Below are 16,582 nucleotides of genomic sequence, written 5' to 3' on the forward strand. Positions count from 1 at the left end.
TTTGAAACTGTCCTGGACAGTCACCTTTTGCTGGCGTGAAAGAGGGAGGGAAAGAGTAAGATAAAAAAGAGGAAAAAAACAAGGATAAGAAGGAGGGGAATTCTGTGAGTGTGTGTTTGTGGAGGAAAAGGAACAGAACTCGAAGGTGGGATTTAAAGTTAAAAACATGCGACTAGGCGTTTCTTTGGAGATAGTAATGAAGGCGGAGTTTTACGCCCACGAAATATATATATGTATATAATAATCGCGAGGACTTGAGAAAGAATCACGCCTCTTCAGAATTTAATATATAAATTAATAGTGATCGATATTTGTCAAATTATCGAAAATCAAAGAAATATCAATATTTAATTCACAATTGGAAAAATAAATGAGTTTTGGTATGAATATGTCATAGATTATTTCATTATTGATTATTTTGATGATGGATATTCTGAAATTAAGAATAAATACTAATCGTATTTATTTTAGAATTATATTTTCGATTAATTTCAAAAAAAATTATTTTTTTTATTTATTTTCAATTATAATTGTCAATTATTTTTAAAATTTTAATATTTATGAAAATATTCTCAAAATTAGGAATATTTTCTTAAATAATAAAAATTAAGTGTTCTAAATTTTAAATTGATAGACTCAAATTTATATTTTCAAATAAATTGAATTACGAAATAATTATTTTAAAAATTTTAATATTTGTGAAAATATTCTTAAAAATAGGAATATTTTCTTAAATAATAAAAATTAAGTATTGTTTTTGTTTATTTTGAATTTTAATATTTATGAAAATATTCTCAAAATCAGGAATATTTTCATAAATAATAAAAAATTAACTATATTCCAAATGCCTTTTTGGTTATTTTGAATTAAATTGAATGAAATAATTATTTGCAAAATTTAAATATTTGGGAAAATATTCTTAAAATTGTGAATATTTTCTTAAATAATAAAAATCAATTGTTCTAAGTATGCTTTTATTTATTTTTAATTAATTTGAATCATAGAATAATCATTATAAAAAATTTTAATACCCTACAAAAATATCCTTAAAATTATAAGAATATTTTTTCAATAAATAAAAATTGAATGTTAAAAATATTGTTTCGGCTGAAACTGCTGCTTAAAAAGCATTTTTTTTAAAAAACAATTTCACTTTTTTCGAAATAAAACTTTGAATTTTGTTAATTTTTTATACCAACTTTATGGTAGTTAATAAATTTTTGTAATTAATTAAAAAAACTAACCTTTTATTACCATTATTGAGATTATTGACATATCGATCTTTGAAGTCTGCGATCTCGAAGATTTAGCGATGAAAAACGATGTTGAATTATAGTTTCCAGCACTTTTATTATACCTGAAAATGAATATTGTCAATTAATTGTTTATTAATATGAAAATATACAAACAATAATGCCCATTTAATTACAAATTGAAATTAAATTTGAATTTAAATACCAAAAAGTTGACAAAGTAAGGTTATGTTACACTTCGATTTCGAAAGGCAAATAAGAACAGAATAATTGGAAAACTAATGAAAGAAATACAATATTTCTGTAAAAAACTATTTTCGTTTTTGCCAGTATTCGATTCAGAGTTATATAAAATAATCTTTAACAATCTTTAAACAACTTTAAAATGTTTAAAACAAATAATTATCAAATTCCAAGTGATTATTGTTTATCAACAAAAAGTAACTGTTGGTTCAATTCCACTTGTTTCAATAGTTCGATTCATTGGTCCAGTGAACCAGCTGCGACCAATAGGAGCACTGGAATTTGAAAATCCCGCGCAGTGTTAATCACGTGACTACCGAACTTTGCCGAATGGCGCCGAACGGTAGTGAACGTCATAACCGTTATAACCTAGTATTGCGACTTCCCCCGCAAATGTGTTATTGTGTTTACTCTGTTTACAAGTGTATTTTTATAGAAATAACCAAGAATAAGTTACATTTAGTGCGAATCTTTTTATTAAAGTCGAAAAGAATAAATGTTTTTACAAAACACGAGAAGTTATTCAACACTTTTTCCAAAAGACGAAAGTTGTCGAAGTGTCAATGTTTTGCCATACAGGTATCTTTAAAGTTTATTTTCATTTCTATACTTTTCTATAAAACTACTGTTTACTATTTTTTATCAAACATCGTCCATAGTTTATTAAATATTTCTTTATTTAAACGTCTATGAAGGTTATGTTGCACCTTGATTATTAACAAAATTCTAACCTATTTCCACTGCGCGTACAAATTTTACATATTCTGAAAAATACCGAAAAAAATTCTTTATCTCGCAGTGGAGTGGTGGAAAAAATAAATCTTGTAATTACGAGAAATAACGATATTTCCTCGTTCTTATTCTATTTTTCCAAATGTGTATAGTATATAAGCGACTTGTGATTGTGGAAAAATAATCGTCAGTAGTCGAGTCAACACGCGGGACTCTTATCCGCACCAATTATTCCCTGATAAAACAATTACAAATATTTATGAGCAGCGAGAATCTGACTTATCTTAATTTTACGTGCAGCATATAGCTACTGTAAATATAATCACAAGTATAGAAATACACCATATATGCATGATATCGTTTTGTATATATGTAGTTGCAATAAGCTTGTATTTACATTGTGCGTATATTTTATGTAAAAAAAAAAAGAAAAAGAAAAAATGCCAAGAAAGAAACAAGATATATATTTCAAGTGCGGGTTATTTCATATCCAACGATTACGAATATCGTTAATTTTTCTTCTTTGCCTATGTGATTTTTGTATCACACGGTTTGTGTGTACGATAAAGTCTAAAAGTCTCAAGGTAGAAATTCCACATACAATATTTTTTCTTCTTTATATCTCGTTTGGTTACCTATTTGTCCTAGATTTGAAGTTTAAAGTATAGTCGTTAATTGAAAACTGGTTAATTGCTCGACAATTATATGTCTAAAAATATTTGTTGTCTCACACCAATTGCATTGGGCGTTACTTGTGTTGCATCTCAAAAATTATTATTAATTTTTTTTTCTTAATTTTTTTCTTTATTGTTTCTGAATCGTGTTAAATTGTTTTTCTATTTTTATTCTTATACAAGTTGATTATTTAAAAAATAATTAAAAATTGGTTAAATTTTTTTTGTTCTTTATTGTTTCTTAATCGTGTTAAATTGTTTTTCTATTTTTATTCTTATATACAAGTTGATTATTTAAAAAATAATTAGAAATTAGTTAAATCTAACTCTGTTAATTTATTTCCTGCTGGAAAAAAATTATTAAAGTATTTTAATAAATTTTTTCACTATAAAAAAAATATTGAAGAAGTGATTAATATTTTATTTTTATACTAAACCATTTTTTTGCTAACTAAAAATAATTTGTTGAATGAAAATCCTATAATACAATAAAATAATAAAATAAAAATACAAAAAATAAATAATGAAAATTAAAATAAATAAAACACTGTAAAAGTGATTAAAATTTTACTTTTGCAAAATTTTTTTTTATTTAAATAATTTATTCAATGATCTACAGGTTTTGAACGTTCAAATGAAGAAATTATTTTTCATTAAAAATATTTTCATAAATTACTGATTGTAATAAAATTTTTAAATAAATTATTAAAATAAATTTTATTTTTTTTTATTATTTTGATTTTTGTTAACAAAATTTTTTGATAGTGACGCAAAATTATTGTAATAAAAATTTAATAAATTTCGTTCAATTGAACGTTTAGAACTTTAGGATAATTTTGATTAATTAACTATTTTTAAAAATCAACGAAACATTTAATTAAAGCAAATAGTTTGGATTAAATTAATAATTTATTATTAAATAATAAACTAGAAACAATAATTTCTGTATTTGAAACTAAATTAGGAAAATTGACTCAATAATTATTTTATTGAGAAAAGTGTTTACAATTAAATTTTAGTTAAAAATTTAATAAAAAATTAAATTAACAGTCAATTTTAATAAAATTTTACTTAATTGAACTAAAAAAGTTTATTACTAATATTTTATGTTTTTTTGCAGATAATTATGATTGACGACTAAAAGGCAATTAAAAAGTTTACCTTTATTATGGATTTAACACTGAAGAAAAAGGAAAAGTGCAAACGGAAATTTCGAGGAAAATGAAAATATTTACAAGTAAGAATTTTGTTTAAAGAGGTATTTTCATATTTATTAAATTATTGTGTATTTAGTAACAATATTTCTAAAGTTTGTTGAAAATATTTTATTTCCGGAAAGAAATAGTTTAATTATACTTTTCGAAGCAATTTGAAAATTTCTAATGATATTAAACTTGAAACAAAATGATCCATAAGTTTTGAACGTTCAAATGAACAAAACATTTTTATTAAACATATTTTTATAAAATTTGATAAAAAAAAGTTGATAAAAATTAAAAACCTAAATTTAACATTTAGAAACTTAATAATTATAACAATATTTTTTATTAAAAACATTTTTATAAAGCACTGATGTTGATAAAAATTAAATACTTAAATTAAATATTTAGAAATTTTACAATTAACAAAACAAAATATTTTTTATTATAAATGTTTTTATAATTTTTCATGTCGATTAAAATTAGAATACATTTAGAAACTTTATAATTAATGAAATATTTTTTATTAATAAACTATTTTTCTGAATGATTCATGTTGATAAAAATCTAAAACTTAAATTTACCATTCAGAAACTTTATAATTAACGAACTATTTATTACAATTATTTTTATAAATTATCAATGATGTTAAAAATTAAAAACAAAAACTTAAATTTAAGTTTCCGTAGAACTTAAATTTAACATTTAGAAATTTAAATTTAATTTTAATGTAATTTAATTAAATTTGTTTTATTTCTATTTGAATTCGATAGAAATTTAATTTAAAATTAATAAAATATTTTTCAGTGAAACTCTTTTTTGTAAATTATTGATTTCAATAAAAATTAAAGACTTAAATTTAAATGATCTATAAGTTTTGAACGAAAACGAAAGAAATATTTTTTATTAAAAATATTTTAATAAATTACTGATTGAAATAAAAATTAAAAACTTAAATTTTACATTTAAAAACTTTATAATTAATTTTTTTGATAGTAGTGCAAAATTATTATGTAATAAAAGTTTAATTTCAAGAAGAAATAAATTAATTTCGTTCATCGGAACTTTCGGAATTTTAGGATAATAAATTTAATGTTTAGAAACTTTGTGATTAATTTCTTCGATACTTGACGCAAAATTATTGCAATAAAAATTTTAAATAAAGAAGAAATAAAATATCGTTTAATTGAACGTTTAGAACTTTAGGGACCAAAAATAAATTTAACTACAGATGTTGATTAAAAGAATAACAATCGTTGTAAATAATATATTGATATTTAGTATTTTTATTTTACTTTCTAAATAATTTTTCTATCAATGAGAGAAAAATTGAAAATTGAAATTTTTTTATTAGTTTTGAATAGTTTTTATTTAGATCTTTCACTGGAATAAAATATTTTCAATAATGGAAAAACGCAATTTTTTCTTATCATATACTCCTTTCGCAATGAAAGGATTTTTTTTATTTGAATTCAAAACCCAAAGTTGAATTTAAATTTTCGGTTAAATTTCCGAAAAACTTGGTTGAATCAAACTGCTTTTTTTTTGACGAAACGATATTCGATAGAAAAAAATATAATTATTATCGATTTTAATTTTTTTTTAGCGTTTTTAATTGATTGGGATAAAATCACAGGTATATCTTAAAGCAAGATTTTCTTTTTTTTTATTATGAATAATAATAATTTTATGTATCTGCTTATAGTTTAGGGATGACTCACAAAGAAAGTATTTCGTTTAAAAAGAAATAACATAACGTTAAGACTAAAAGTTTCGTTCAGGTATTTTTAAAAGAATTTTCTTTCCTTTCTTTCTATTTTTTTTTAAACAAGTCGCCACATATTTAACCCGCATGTCGAACGCCTTTAACTTACGGGGTGTATATTGCATGTTTTCCAATAGTAGAAAGTTCCGCACCCTTGGGGAGCGGTATATATACGCTTCCGGCATATTCGAAAGATTCTTATCAATTTTACCTGACGTTACACTTTTCTAGTTGGTTTCAATTTCCAAACATTTAAAAATAAATCAATGAACTACATTTTTGTTGACATTATCGCCGGAAATGAATTTTTTTGGGGAAAAATTATTTCCTTAAAACATTCTTCATTGTTTTTTTTCTTTATTAAATTAAGGTCCTTGAAAATATTTTAAAGAAAGGAAGGAAATTTTTTTTTTCATTTTTTGAAAATGAAAAAAATTATTTTAATAGAGTATTCAAAATAATTTTTTTAATTAATAAAAATTATTAATAAATAATTAATAAATAAAAATATTCGTTGTTATTTTAGTTATTTTAAATTTTGTAATTTTGCGAACGAAGGAAGAATTATTTTAATTTTTGTTTCTACATCTTCGATTGGGAAAATAATAGATTTTTTTTAATGGAGATCAATTAGTCAAGAAGGGAATTTCTTTTTTATTATAATTACGAATATAATTGTGAGTTTCTGTTAAATATTGAGGGAATAATAATTTTTTGAGGAGAAAATAAAAATCCGATTGATTATGCGCATAAAAAAATCCTTATTAATTACGTATTCGAAATTTTTTTTCTTCTATTATAAATATAGTGCTTAAAATGTGATGATGTACTAAAAGAATTCTTCTTTTTTTCGCTTGTTACATTCTTTGGCGGTAGCTTCTTCGTTCTTCGTTCTTCGTCATTGGAGAATGATTCGACGCGACGGCAACTTGTTTGGGGAGTTTGGTCTCATCATCAGAAGCTCCATAATGTAATGGAGCTGTTTTGAACAGCTGGCGCGACCCCGGGGAGATTTGTATTTTATCCAGACACGATCTCGGCCACCAATTATCATAGCGATACGATCTATCTATTCTCTTGCTCTCTCTCTTTCGTTCTCTCATCAACTTGGTATATTTATAAGCATAAACCAAAAAAATCTTTATCCATTGTGGCACGAGGTCCGCACGTGCCAAATTATTTTTCTAAAAGTACTTTTTTTAAATAAAATATATCTTTAGTCTTCACAATTTCTTTTTTCAATTTTACGTTCTTTTTTTGTTATCTTTCATTGTTTGGAATAATTTTGAAATAGTTTCAATTTTTTGGGGGATTTTTGTCGACCAAGTAAAAATTTGATTGAATCTGTTAAAATTGGTCGAGAACAAATTTTTTATTCTTTCTGAAGACAGTTTTTGAAATTGAAGTCAAAATAAATCGTCGCATTTTTTTCTCGTTTTTAAAAACGTTTCGGACTTCAGTCGTCGATTTAGAAAGAGAATAATTTTTTATTCAAATTTTTGTCTTGATTCAAAAGGTTTTGATTTTAAATGTTATAAAATTTCAATTTTGAATGAATTTAATAATTAGAAATTTTAAAGATCATAGATATTGAAAAAATTTTATCAAATTCAAATTCTCCTGAAATTAGTGAAATTTTTTAATATTATATTTAATTAATTATTAAAACTAATGGATTTATAGAAGAATTTTAGTTAAAAACACAAAAAAAGAAATTGAATTTTGGGGAAATTACAAATGATTGTAGAAATTCTATTATTTTCAAGAGTGATAGAATTCTTCGCAGAAAATCAATTATGTTTGATAATTGAAAACAATTATCGTAAAAATTTCAATTATATTTGGACATAGTAAAATTCTTCTCCAGAATTCAATTATTTTAAAAAGTAATAAAATTCTTTTTGGAAATTCAATTATTTACAAAAAATTTAATAAAATTATCATAAAATTTTCAATTATTTTCAAAAACAAAAATCTTATCTGAATTTCAATTATCTTTCTAAATAATAAAATTCTTCTCCTAATTTCAATTATTTTCGAAAATAATAAAATTTTTCTGCAAAATTAAATTATTTTCGAAAATTTTAACAAAATTCCTAACTAAATTTCAATTATCTTTGTAAATAATAAAATTCTTCTTAAAAATTCAATTATTTACAAAAATTTTTGTTAAAACTTCAATTATCTTTGCTGATTTATAAAATTCTTCTCCAAAATTAAATTATTTTTAAAAATTCTTGTAAAATTTTCAATTATTTTTAAAAGTAAAAAAATTCTTCTCTGAAATTCAATTATTTTCGAAAATTTTAACAAAATTCTTAACTACATTTCAATTATCTTTGTAAATAATAAAATTCTTCTGCAAAATTCAATTGTTTACAAAATTTGTTGTCAAAATTTCAATTATCTTTGTAAATAATAAAATTCTTTTCCGAAATTCAATTATTTTCCAAAGTAATAAAATTCTTCTCTAAAATTCAATTAATTTCGAAAATTTTCACAAAATTCTTATCTAAATTTCAATTATCTTTGTAAATAATAAAATTCTTCTGCAAAATTCAATTAATTACAAAAATTTTTGTCAAAATTTCAATTATCTTTGTACATTAAAAAAATTCTGCTCAGTAATTCAATTATTTTCCAAAGTAATAAAATTCTTCTCCAAAATTCAATTATTTTCAAAATTTTTTATAAAATTCTTGTAAAAATTTCAATTATTTTCAAAAGTAATAAAATTCTTGTAAAAATTTCAATTATTTTCAAAAGTAATAAAATTCTTCTCTGAAATTCAATTATGTTCGAAAATTTTAACATAATTCTTAACTAAATTTCAATTATCTTTGTAAATAATAAAAGTCTTCTTCAAAATTCAATTATTTTCAAAATTTTTAATAAAATTCTCCTAAAATTTTCCAAAGTAATAAAATTCTTCTCTGAAATTCAATTATTTTCAAAACTTTTTACAAAATTTTTGGCAAAAAAATTCAATTATTTTCAATAATTTTAATAAAATTCTTGGCTAAAATTTCAACTATTTCCAAAAATGTTCCTTAATGCAATTATTTTTAATTTCTACTATTTTAATAATGTTTTCCAATGAAATCAATTATTTAAAAAATTTTAATAAAATTCCACGCAAACATTTAATTATTTTCGTAAATAATAAAAATCATTATATAATTTCAATTATTTTTAAAACAATTTTAATCAAATTCCTCGAAAAATGAATTAAAATTCGTCGAAAAGAATTCAATTTATTATTTAAAAATTTGTTGATAAAATTATCTTTATGAGAATTTAAATTTTAAAAAACATTCACTTATTCAATAAATTGATTATTTTTGTTATTATTAAATAATTGAATTCTTGTAGAATTTTCAAATAAAAATTTATTGAAAATCAAAGTTTAGTTATAATTTTTATTTAATAATTGTATATTAAATGCATTATAGCGTGGATTTTTAGAAATAATGGAATTTTGAAAAGATTTTTTAATTTAAATCTTTCAAAATTTGAAATTATTACATATTTAACTAATAAACAATTTTGTAGAATTATTTTTTTTTTTGAAAAAATGTAATAGAATTTTTTTTAAATTATAAAGGATGTTTAGAAACATTTCATTTCAAGTCCATTTATTTTTTGAAATTTACAATTTTTGTCTGGAAATCAGGTAAAAGTCAGGGAAAAAGAAAAATAAAATTTGATAAAAAAATATTTGTACCGTTTTAGTCAAGTTTTGAAAAAGTAGAAGGTAAAAAATTGTGCGAAAAAAAGAGGGAGAGAGAGAGAGAGAGAGGGGGACAGGTCTGAAAAAGAGAGAGTAAGAAAGCCGTGCACTTAGAGCACTCACGTTTCCATTCGGCGTCCATTAGCGCTCGTTGTGGAATGCGATTCTCGATGGAGATGAGGGAGATGGTTCAAGATATACAGCACAACGTGTAGAAGTTGAGAAATAAAGTGGGGAAAAGAATTTAGTTGGCACGAGACGTGCGATTTTAGGACCGTATCAAATCCGACTAAAAGAAAAATGAACTCTTGAATAAGAAAACGATAGCGAAAAATTTCCTTATATTAAAATTAGAAATTGTATCAAATATCACATGTCATCCTTAAAAACGCAGTTTGATTCAATCAATTTTATATTTCGCAATTTATATTATTTATCGGAAATAAATTTGCTATGAATTAAAAATTTTGCCCTTTTGAAAAAGGCAAAGCAAATAAAAAGTTTAATTCAAGTTCTCTATATTGAGAACTTGAATTGAACTTTTTATTTGCTTTGCTTTGGCAAAATTTTTAATTTAAGAAAGTAAATGTTCCCTTAAATCTACTATTGGTAATAAAGTATTAAGGGTGTGGCGCTTTAAAAAGAGCGACTTCTCGAATACTGTTCCTTGACCAAAGAACGTAAATGCAATCACCCTTCTTTATTTTTCCCCTTCAATATTTTTTTTTAATTCTTCTTCAACATATTCTATTTCTCTCTACTATCTATGACAATAAACTAAGATATCCCTTTTCGTGACTTGTCTAATATAAACACTTTAGAAATGATGGTTTTTTAAACATGAGCACTCAAATCCCATAGAGGAAAAGAAACGGATGGTCAAGTCTTATCGGTCATTAGTGATATTTATGCGCTACTTAGTTACGGCCTCGCGGCTTTAAGAAATCTATAAAATACTTATTGGATTTTTTCCCCATCAGTTTGGTCAGTTTCCATAATTTTTCTGATAAACAAAAAGAAATAGACGATGAGTTTATTTTTCTCTTCCCTCTCCTCAAAAAAAAAGTTAGCTTGAAAAAAAATGCTAACTGTTTTTAAGAGCACACACACACACACATCGGTATTTTTCACTGAAGACAAAATTGACAAAAAGGAACTGAATAGATTACTTATATAATATTCTTTTGGAAGAAAATTTTGTTGCAATTGTTTAGAAAGCAGATGTCTCGTTCATTTTCGATTTATTGGTGAAGATAAAGTCTTATTTTTTGGGAAATAACTTTTATCTAATGACGCGTTGATTTTCAGAAGCAGATGGACTTCTAATTAAATTAGCCATTTTATTGAATGAGGGGAAACTAGTCTTTACGTTATTAAATAATTAGTTGATTTTTATAAAACTAAAAGTCATTTAAAGAAGAAATCATTCACAAAAATTTGTCTCTATTTGTCACAATTAAAAATATAATGTGAAATATTTAATCCATTCGGAAATAAAATAGTAATAATAAAGTAAATTAATTTTAAACTTTCAGTTATTCTTTAGGGTCAGGAAATGAACGGGACCTAAGAATTACTTTGACTTACCGAAAAATTTGAGTTATCGCGTTTTGTCTTATCGAGAGTTGACTGTATTTACTACTTTTTTTACGATTTGCTACTATTTAAATACTTTTTTATATTTGTGACACTAAAAGCTACTTTTTCTATTTTATGAGAATTTACTCTAATTTAAATGCGCACATAGTTAAAATAAACAAATTATTTTTAAAAATCTTAATAAAATAATAAAATTTTCCACAGAAATTCAATTATTTAAAAAAATTTTAATAAAACATTTTTCACAAGAAATCAACTATTTCCACAAATAATGAAATTCTTTGCTGAAATTCAATTATTTTCAATAACAAATATTTGAATACAATTTTACAGAAGAATTCAATAATTTGAAAAAAGTTTTAATAATATTTTTCGAAACAATTCAATAATTTTTCTAAATAATAAAATAAAAATTTTATTATTTAGATATTCAATTATTTGAAATAAAATTTTCATAACATTTTTTGATTCAATGAATTATTGAATAAAATTTTATAAAATTCTCCGAAGGAAAACAGTTTTAAATAATTTTGATAAAATTTGTTTATAAGAATCAATCTATTTGCAAATATAATTATTGAAATTTAATTCCAGAAAATAATTGAATTATTTTCAAAATTTTTAATAAACAATTCTTCAAAAACACATTTTAATAAAATTCATTGCAAGAATTCAATTATTTTCAAAAATAATAAAATTCTTAGCAAAAATTAAATTATTTTCGTAAATAATACAATTCTTTGCAAGAATTCAATTATTTTCAAAAATACTGTAAAGCTCAGGAAGAATTCAATTATTTTCTAAAATTTTTTAAAAATTCTTCACAGAAATTTAATTATTTTCATAAATAGTTCAATTTTTGGAAAAGTTTAATTTTTTCAAGTAATTTAACAAAATTCTTTACAAAATTCAATTATTTTCATAAATAACAACACTCTTTGGAATAATATAATTATTTTCATAAATAATGAAATTCTCCACGGAAATTCAATTATTTAAAAATTTTTTAATAAATTTATTCGAAAGAATTCAATTATTTTCTCAAATTTGTTTAAATTCTTCGAAACAATTCAATGATTTTTCTAAATTGAAAAATTCTTCTTAGGATTTCGATTATTTTCAACACAATTTTTAAAAAAATTCTCGAACGGATTCTATTATTTTTAACAATTGTAATAAAATTTTTGTAAAAAATACCAAGTACTTTTTTTAAATATTGATAATATTCTTTAGAGATGGAATTTAATTTTAAGAAATAATAAATTATTTAAAAAATTATTTATTTTTCTATTCTTATAATTAAATTTTCGTAGAACTTTCTAAATTAAATTGGTTTAAAAATGAATTTCAGTTAAAATTTTAGATAATTATTAATTATTAGAAATGTAAAAGTCTATATTTTTTGGAAATAATTAAATTTCAAAAGAGTTTTAAATTGAAATCATTGGAAATTTTGATTTCTTCAAAATTGTAATAGTATTTCAATGTTTATTTGAAATAATGAATTAATATTCATTACTTTCCTAAAAAATTAATAAAGTTTAAACAAATTTATTTAAAAGTTCCAAAACTAACAGGGTTCCTACAGAATCTGAAAATCACGGAAATCATGGAAATGGTATGGAATTTTTAAAAGGCTTCTGGAAATCAGGGAAATCATGGAAAAGGCCTGGAATTTTTAAAAGTTTCTAAATTTTTTCTCTTGAATAAAAATTCAAATAATAATAAAGCTAAATGTCATAAAAGAGAAGAAAAAATGTTGAATTTTAAGAAATTCGATTTTTCAGATTTTTGATATTTTTTGATTTTTTACTAAAGGGTGGAGACTATTAAATAAGAAAAGTACTTTCCAAGAGCCCAAAAATAATTTAGCTAAATCCCATAAAAGTGAGGAAAAAATGTAGAATTTTAAGAAATCCGGATTTTCGGATTTTTGAATGTTTGATAATTTTCGATAATTTTAGATTTTTTACCAAAGAGTTGAGACTATTAAATAAGTAAAGTATTTTCCAAGAGCACAAAAATAATGAAGCTAAATCCCATAAGAGAGAGGAAAAAATGTTGAATTTTAAGAAATTCGGATTTTTGAATTTTTGATAATTTTTGATAATTTTAGATTTTTTACCAAAGAGTCGAGACTATTAAATAAGTAAAGTATTTTCCAAGAGCACAAAAATAATAAAGCTAAATCCCATAAAAGAGAGGAAAAAATGTTGAATTTTAAAAAATCCGGATTTTCGGATTTTTGAATTTTTGATAATTTTCGATAATTTTAGATTTTTTACCAAAGAGTCGAGACTATTAAATAAGTAAAGTATTTTCCAAGAGCACAAAAATAATGAAGCTAAATCCCATAAAAGAGAGGAAAAAATGTTGAATTTTAAGAAATTCGGATTTTCGGATTTTTGAATTTTTGATAATTTTCGATAATTTTAGATTTTTTACCAAAGAGTCGAGACTATTAAATAAGTAAAGTATTTTCCAAGAGCACAAAAATAATGAAGCTAAATCCCATAAAAGAGAGGAAAAAATGTTGAATTTTAAGAAATCCGGATTTTCGGATTTTTGAATTTTTGATAATTTGGCTCAGTGAAACTAGCGACCCGCCGGACGCCAGCCATCAGAAGGATCCATAGGCGCCGACACACATAGTAGCGCGGGGGCCCAATACGGTTCAATCAACGCAAAAACAACGTACGCTAGCTAATACAGTTTATAGAAAAAAATTGCAATAGTCACATTTTATTAAAGAGCAATAATCCCCCTTTAATTTGTGACCAAGAAATAAAAATTTGGTCTAAAATTGTTGGAGTTATGAAATTTTTTCGATTTTTTCTCCAATTTTCGTTTTTCTGATACGGGCGGGTGGAACGTCTATCATAAATTTATTTAAAAAATTTTCAATGGTCACATTTTAAGGAGCAATAATCACCCTTTACTCAAAAAAACAAAAATTGGAAAAAAAGTTCAAAAAAAATTCATAACTAGAACAATTTTAGACCAAATGTTTATTTCATGGTCGCAAATTAAAGAGAGATTAATGCTTCTTTTCATTGGTCCAATAGGAATTTTTTAAAACAATTTTTGATATCCAGCGTCCCCACCCGCCCGTATCAGAAAAACGAAAATTTGGAAAAAAAGTTCAAAAATAATTCATAACTAGAACAATTTTAGACCAAATGTTTATTTCATGGTAGCAAATTAAAGAGAGATTAATGCTTCTTTTCATTGGTCCAATAGGAATTTTTTAAAACAATTTTTGATATCCAGCGTCCCCACCCGCCCGTATCAGAAAAACAAAAATTTGGAAAAAAAGTTCAAAAAAAATTCATAACTCGAACAATTTTAGACCAAATATTTATTTCATGGTCGCAAATTAAAGAGGGGTGAATGCTTCTTTTTATTGGACCAATAGGAATTTTTTAAAACAATTTTTGATAGCCAGCGTCCCCCCCCTCCCGTATCAGAAAAACGAAAATTTGGAAAAATTTCAAAAAAAAATCATAACTCGAACAATTTTAGACCAAATTTTTATTTCTTGTTTACAAATTAAAGGGGGATTAATGCTTCTTTTCATTGGACCAATAGGAATTTTTTAAAACAATTTTTGATAGCCAGCGTCCCCACCCGCCCGTATCAGAAAAACGAAAATTTGGAAAAAAAGTTCCAAAAAAATTCATAACTCGAACAATTTTAGACTAAATGTTTATTTCATGGTCGCAAATTAAAGAGGGATTAATTCTTCTTTTCATTGGACCAATAGGAATTTTTTTAAACAATTTTTGATAGCCAGCGTCCCCACCCGCCCGTATCAGAAAAACGAAAATTTGGAAAAAAAGTTCCAAAAAAATTCATAACTTGAACAATTTTAGACCAAATGTTTATTTCTTGATCGCAAATTAAAGAGGGATTAATTCTTCTTTTCATTGGACCAATAGGAATTTTCTAAAACAATTTTTGATACCTAGCGTCCCCACCCGCCCGTATCAGAAAAACGAAAATTTGGAAAAAAAGTTCAAAAAAAATTCATAACTCGAACAATTTTAGACCAAATGTTTATTTCATGGTCGCAAATTAAAGAGGGATTAATTCTTCTTTTCGTTGGACCAATAGGAATTTTCTACACGGAGAGACCGAGATTACTAATTTTTGTATAAAATCACACTAGAATTTACTATTTTCACATTGCAACCACCGGAAATAAGGGGACTTTTTGTATTTTTTACTATTTTCTACACTAAGTCACTAATCCCGACAAATGTTCACCAAATTAGCAAAGTTTCTTACTATTTCGTCCAATAGTTCCAAATAACTGTAGTAAACTCAGAAGCATTGTGCACGTAAAATTACTACAGTCGTTTGTAAATGCAGAAAGAAAGAATGAAAGAAAAAATACGGATTTTTGTCGCCGGTTTCCCGTCAATTCTTGACTAATGGAGACAAACTGGAAGGATTTTTACATACACAGACACACACACACACTTATATATTTGTTGGATAAATATTTGAAGACACACACATGTTTATTTCACTTATATGTATAGACGCGGTTAATTAATACACTAATACACAACTGCACGCACGACAACGAATTTCACTGAAAGTATACATCTTTGTTTCCTTATATATTGAATGATGAAAATTTACAGCACTTACGAGAAAGCAGTTTACTTTTAACAACTTATTATAAGACATAGTTCTTGGGACAGGAATAAATGCAAAGTTTATTAATTTATAATGGTCAATTTCTGAGATAACGAACGACCTACGTTTCACTTTATATTTAATTATTGTAGATAATATCCAAATTTATTTTACATACGCGAAACATAGTCACTGTCAATGATCGGATGGCATCGGCTCATTTACGGAGATTGACGAAGTTAGCAACCAATAGAAATGCAGGCGCCATATGACTGCACTCGCTAGCCACACTTGCTCACCAAAAATTACTACAGTGGATCGTAGGTTTTAGTGGAAAATGTTTTCATTTGTCAGATTTTGTCTAATTAAATTAGAGAAAACTATAATCAATTTTTGCTACATTTACAACTCTTACACAAAATATTAAAACTTGCTATTTCAATGTAGCAAATTTATCTATTTCTTTTGTAAATTTATCTAATTCTGTAGCACATTATGCTAAAAGTCCCCTTATTTCCGGTCATTGCAACCATTTTTAGTAATTTTTACGAATGTGGGTCTCTCCGTGTAAAACAATTTTTAATAGCCAGCGTCCCCACCCGCCCGTATCAGAAAAACGAAAATTTGGAAAAATTTCAAAAAAAAATCATAACTGGAACAATTTTAGACCAAATTTTTATTTCTTGTTTACAAATTAAAGGGGGATTAATGCTTCTTTTCATTGGACCAATAGGAATTTTTTT

Source organism: Leptopilina heterotoma, unplaced genomic scaffold (genome assembly GCF_015476425.1).
Source record: "Leptopilina heterotoma isolate Lh14 unplaced genomic scaffold, ASM1547642v1 Lhet_108, whole genome shotgun sequence".
NCBI classification, from domain to species: domain Eukaryota; kingdom Metazoa; phylum Arthropoda; class Insecta; order Hymenoptera; family Figitidae; genus Leptopilina; species Leptopilina heterotoma.